Genomic DNA, 5,606 nt, shown 5'->3' on the forward strand with positions numbered 1-5,606 from the left:
TGTGGCCTATTGGGACCGGATCATCGTCCTGTTCCGCCGGTAGTTTGACAGCTCTCTTCAGATTCCCTTCTGACTGCTTTGCTTTAGACTCAAAACCATAGTTTTTTGTGTACGTGTATGTACCGGTTGTTAAGCAAAAGTAAATGCTAAACACAATCTTATATCTATAGCACATTCAACAAGCATATCATCAAATCTGTGCACTCGTTGGCACGTTCCGATCAAACTTATACCTTTCACATTATCCCAGGGTTTGACGAAAACCAAATTGTAAGAGATTTCGACAGACACGCGAAGACAACAAGGAAATCAAACGTATCTACCCCAATTTTTATCCTTGACCCAACTTTTGCCTTCGTGAGAATTGATTTCTCGTCATTGAACCTCGGGCCATTCTCTCATCCGTTCTCAATTAGGTGAAAAATCTCCTTCCCATCTGTTTCCCTTGCGGCTGTTCCGTTCACAGATTCCACGTTCCACCGCCATGTTCACGCTAGCCGTGTTCATCCGTTGTTCATTTGCGTTTGTTTGAACCGGTTCAGCAGCGTGCCAACTTTCACGGTCGTGGGAAATTCTGAAGAAAAGCTTTCGCCCCCTGCTGGGTATGTGTGCGTTGGACCGGCGCCCTGCGACTCTCTGCTGCTATGGAAAATATGTTGTACCCACGACGACGGCGAACTATGTCTGCAGTTCCAGCCGTCCCTGTTGGAATGCGATTGATTAGTTTCGACTGTGAACTGGAACCGAGCGGACACGTGCGCGGCATATCGTTGGCGGAGACTTGACCACAGCAAGTAAGGCTTTAGATTCCTGTTCTGTGTGTGTTCCCCACCGTTAACTGCAATCGGAGCCTGAGGGGTGTGCAATTGCCTTTCGAGCGTAGTGTCGGTCGATGGAGGGCCATTAAGGTTAATTTTATGCACATTCCGGACTGGTCTGGTGACGGGTGGTGATTTCCGTGCTGAAAAGGTGTGCAATTTCGATTCGAACGGGATTCACTTCGGGGATACTTCCGGGATCCATCTGTGCGAGCGAAATGGGGTGCTTGATCCGAGGGGAACCTACGTGCTTGCTGGCCATTTCCTAGTGGTGCTAATGATTGGGGTGAGAGAGGGCAGTGAATCCGAAACGAATTTAGTGCTTCCAGCCAGAAGCTGGCCCCTCGTTGTTGGGTGGAAAGTGTATTGTTAATTGTACATTACACGGCATCGTTCTGCAATGACTGGTCCCTCGAGGGAGGGATGAGCTGCTGGCATCACCGTGGAAGGTGTGGTGCGAAGTTGATACGGCGACAGCAGTGAAGTGAACTACCAGCAGTGCCAGCCAGTTGTCTGCTTCCGTGTCGTGTTTCTTTCTGGAGAGTGGGTGGTTACTCGGTTGGTTGGGTCGTAGCGGAGTAATCCTTACATCGCCACTGCTGGCGTTTTTTGCCTATTTCTGTTGTGGAAACCAAAACCCGCTGCAGTGAACGTGAAATGATTTATTAATTGCATAAAACCGACGACGTACCGAAGAGCATAAATCAAGTTGAATCGTGAAAAGGGGAAAGCTTTCTTACATTACGCGGGATAGCTTTGGTGAAACAAGAAACGCCGAGTCATGAAAAGTGTTCAACAACAAAGTACAAAGGATAAAAACATGTTATTAGAGAAGTTTCAAGTGGTGTGATATGCAAATTGAGTCCTTGATAACAAGGCAAACGAATCCCCTTATGTGTTGATGTTGCGAATAAACAAATGAAAACATTGCAGTGATATACTCTGGCCAGAGAGCTATGTGCAAGACAGGAATTACTCACGCTATGGGATTTGAGAAGCGTTTTGAATGCAATAGGTAATTATTACGACGTTTATTCTGTCAGCACATGCATAATAAAATTTAAATTTGAATACAGAAGCGTCGATCATTTGAGTTAAAAAGAAAGTTGCAGAGAAAGTTTTGAGGGATAATGTTCCTAGCATTAATACGTTGAGGGTTGCCATGAACTTGAATGCTCCTTTTCCACACGACAATGTACATTGTTTCCGAGAGGCGTACTGTTAACAACACTTTTCTGATAACAACAATCTACTTTGATAAGCAGGCTAAAAGTACTTCCGCTCTCGAGCCATAATGTTTCCCCATGCGTATGTGCTATTTAACACAGTTTTACTCAGCTGCTGCTCACCTGTGTACGCGACAGCAACGCTCCTTATGGGTGAATTATGCATTTTTCTGCAGCAATAATCAGAATTATCTATTTGATATGCAATTTCAAATGAAAAGACGACATGATGTTTTTTATGAACTTTCAATAAACCTCAAGAAATAAGAATGAATAAAAGCATGATTTTGATGCATTTCATCATGTGTGGGGATCGAAATCTCGAATCAAAGCGATTCAATTTAGCAAAAATTTTACTACGCACCTTGATTAAAATGAATCAAAAACAGGATCTGTGAATGAATTGAGTACATCTATCTTGATTTTGACTACTGAATCTAAACATAATTATTCGTCCACTGATAACTAATCTTGTTATGCTTCATTCACTTATTACGCAAATTCTCGTCAATCATGTCTTTCCATATGGTCGGGGTGCTGCTAAATTGTGTCAAGCACCAATGAAAAGTTTTCAATTTTTGTGTACAAGTTATCGTGTAGCATATACAATGTAAATCGTATCGGTTATCCATCAACCCTATAACTGACGATATCCACCAACTAATATACGAATGAATTGAAATAGTTTGATTCTGGTTTCATTTCACGAACAAAATATCAAGTCAATCGATAAGGCGCTTGATTCGCAGAATTTGGCCATATTAAAGATGAAATTATGTCTTTGTCTCTTTCGTAAAACAATGCCTAGCATTTAACAAAATGTTAACTGCAGTTTGCACGAGAAAATACTTTTCAGATATGCCAATTGCTTATAAATTGACATTTGTGTCGTCAAAAACGCGAAGCGAGGACTGGGAAGGCCATTGCACACTGGTTCATAAGCCCCTAAAACGTGCGTTTTTTAGTTTTCGACCTGAAAACTACATTTTAGAGTCATGATGTCTTCAGAAGAGTTGAAGGATATTTCTTGGGCTTTCTTTTGATAAGAAAATATCAATGATCTATCCACCTTGAAGGGCGATATGAAATAAAAAATTTACGTAGATGTACAAAAGCAGTGGTTGTCCTCTGCAATGTTATAAAGAATGTGAATTGGAACATCTTTTCTAAAGACACAATATTGGACAAACGGTTTTGTAACGAATTAGAGCACGTTTTGTATGAATGATCCCCAAAAATCATATTTTAAGCATAACTTTTTTGAAAATAATTTTAGCACTATGGTTTATTCTAGAAAGTTGTGCATAATGACAAAAAACATGTTTGTCTAGAAGACTACTTTGATCTATCTTGAAACCTGTCAATGTTATTAAGGAATCTATAAAAAAAAGTCAATTTTCACATCAACACACCATGAAAAGCGGCAAGAGGCGGCAAGCCAAACAGGCACCATCTGAAAGATTCGGGTTTAAGCTACCGAATGCACAATGTTTTGTTTAGTTCCGTCGTGTTCCACTATAATTTTGAATCAACTTAAAAAAGTCCTTAATGTACGTTTTTCAGTACAACTGTTACGTAAACAATTAAAAAGTCGCTAACATGATTGATTATTTATTGCATGGTTACAATCTCGACAAATGACAGCCATTCGTATTAAATGTGGCTGTTTCGTCTTGGTGGAGATTGTAACCATGCAATAAATAATCAATCATGTTAGCGGCTTTTTAATTGTTTACGTAACAGTTGTACTGAAAAACGTACATTAAGGACTATTTTAAGTTGATTCAAAACAATAGTGGAACACGACGGAACAAAACAAAACAATGTGCATTCGGTAGCCTAAACCCGAATCTTTCAGATGGTGGCTGTTTGGCTTGCCGCCTCTTGCCGCTTTTCGCCTCTTGCCGCCTCTTGCCGCTGAAGATTCCTTAATAACATTGACAGGTTTCAAGATAGATCAAAGTAGTCTTCTAGACAAACATGTTTTTTGTCATTATGTACAACTTTCTAGAATAAACCATAGTGCTAAAATTATTTTCAAAAAAGTTATGCTTAAAATATGATTTTTGGGGATCATTCATACAAAACGTGCTCTAATTCGTTACAAAACCGTTTGTCCAATATTGTGTCTTTAGAAAAGATGTTCCAATTCACATTCTTTATAACATTGCAGAGGACAACCACTGCTTTCGTACATCTACGTAATTTTTTTATTTCATACTGCCCTTCAAGGTGGATAGATCATTGATATTTTCTTATCAAAAGAAAGCCCAAGAAATATCCTTCAACTCTTCTGAAGACATCATGACTCTAAAATGTAGTTTTCAGGTCGAAAACTAAAAAACGCACGTTTTAGGGGCTTATGAACCAGTGTGCATTGTGATGCGTATACCCCCTTAGGCATAAGGACGTTCGGCATAAGTACGTTAGGCATAATGGACGTTAGGCATAAAATAACCCAAGGAACAGCCCATGACATAAAGAAGGCAGAATTATGCCAAAAATCCATTATGCCTAACCTAACGTACATTATGCCTAACGTCCGTTATGTCTAACGTACTTATGCCTAACGTCGCGGACCCATTGTGATAGCCAAGCCATTGGTGGACCCAATTATGATTGTCCTTAATTTGTTGTCAGTCTATATTTTGGTTGACTCCTTTTTTTTGGAGACTACGCCGCAGGTCTGCCTATTTAACATTTTCCGCTTGTTTGTAGATATCGTTTTCACCCCTACATAAGGTGTGGCTGACCCAGCTTCCTCCCCAGAATTTCAGTTAACATCGACTTCCGGAGACACCGAGGAAGGAGCTCGTTGTGAGGACTCTAAATGGAAGGCCAACAGCTGATGAATCCGGTCTAGGATGTTTTCGGGTGGGAAACATTCGCGACTCCCTGGGCATAGTGTATCCATTGTACTTGCCACACAAGATACATTACATACTCATGCAATGGTGGACATTGAAAAACTTTCAATTAATACCTGAGGAAATGCTGATAGAATACTTAATAACAAGCCAAGTTCCAGTTGAAATGTAGATCCATAGGAGAAAAATCAACTGGGAAAATTGCGGAGTGTCAGATATTGCGAAGTAAACAACAAATATATCTGTTGGTAATTCAATCGCCAAAAGCGAATTCAATTCAATTGGTCTTTTCATAAGTTTGGTTAGTGGAAAGAAGACGAAGGAAAGTGGAGCTTGAGCAATGCTCTGTAGTGATTTAAGTGTGTTGAAGCAGCGGGTGCTCCAAACCAACACTATTGTATGATTTTTATGTTGTAATTGTGTTGGTGGGTTGAGTGAATAATAAAGAGCTTTATTCGAAAATATTGTTCGTCAATAAAAAATATATGTCGAATATTGCTAAATCAAATACAGAATGTGATGCTGAAAGACGCGAGAAAATTGGAGTTAATCAGACAAAGTTATTAACATTCTACTGAAATGTTGTATGGGTGATCTTATTAGAATAGTTTACAATAGTCTTCGGGCAAGTAAGTACAGTGCGTGTTTTAGTCGTCGCGAAGTTGTTAAGATGTCAAATCAGTCTTTGGGAAAAA

The 5,606-nt window shown here is 39.9% G+C and overlaps 1 protein-coding gene across 5 annotated transcripts in view; it reads left to right on the forward strand.

Moving 5' to 3' along the window:
- The first annotated feature begins 725 nt into the window (after positions 1-725).
- The window catches only part of LOC134226619 (cell adhesion molecule DSCAM-like), a 161,438-nt gene continuing 156,557 nt past the window's right edge, over positions 726-5,606 (forward strand). For 2 of the 5 annotated variants that reach the window (XR_009983518.1, XM_062707507.1), the window contains exon 1: positions 726-1,833. The gene's annotated coding sequence lies outside the window, so the exon portion shown is untranslated. The remainder of the gene's footprint in view (positions 1,834-5,606) is intronic. The other 3 variants (XR_009983520.1, XR_009983519.1, XR_009983523.1) reach the window with 3 other exon arrangements.

Source organism: Armigeres subalbatus, chromosome 3, assembly GCF_024139115.2.
Source record: "Armigeres subalbatus isolate Guangzhou_Male chromosome 3, GZ_Asu_2, whole genome shotgun sequence".
Taxonomy (NCBI): domain Eukaryota; kingdom Metazoa; phylum Arthropoda; class Insecta; order Diptera; family Culicidae; genus Armigeres; species Armigeres subalbatus.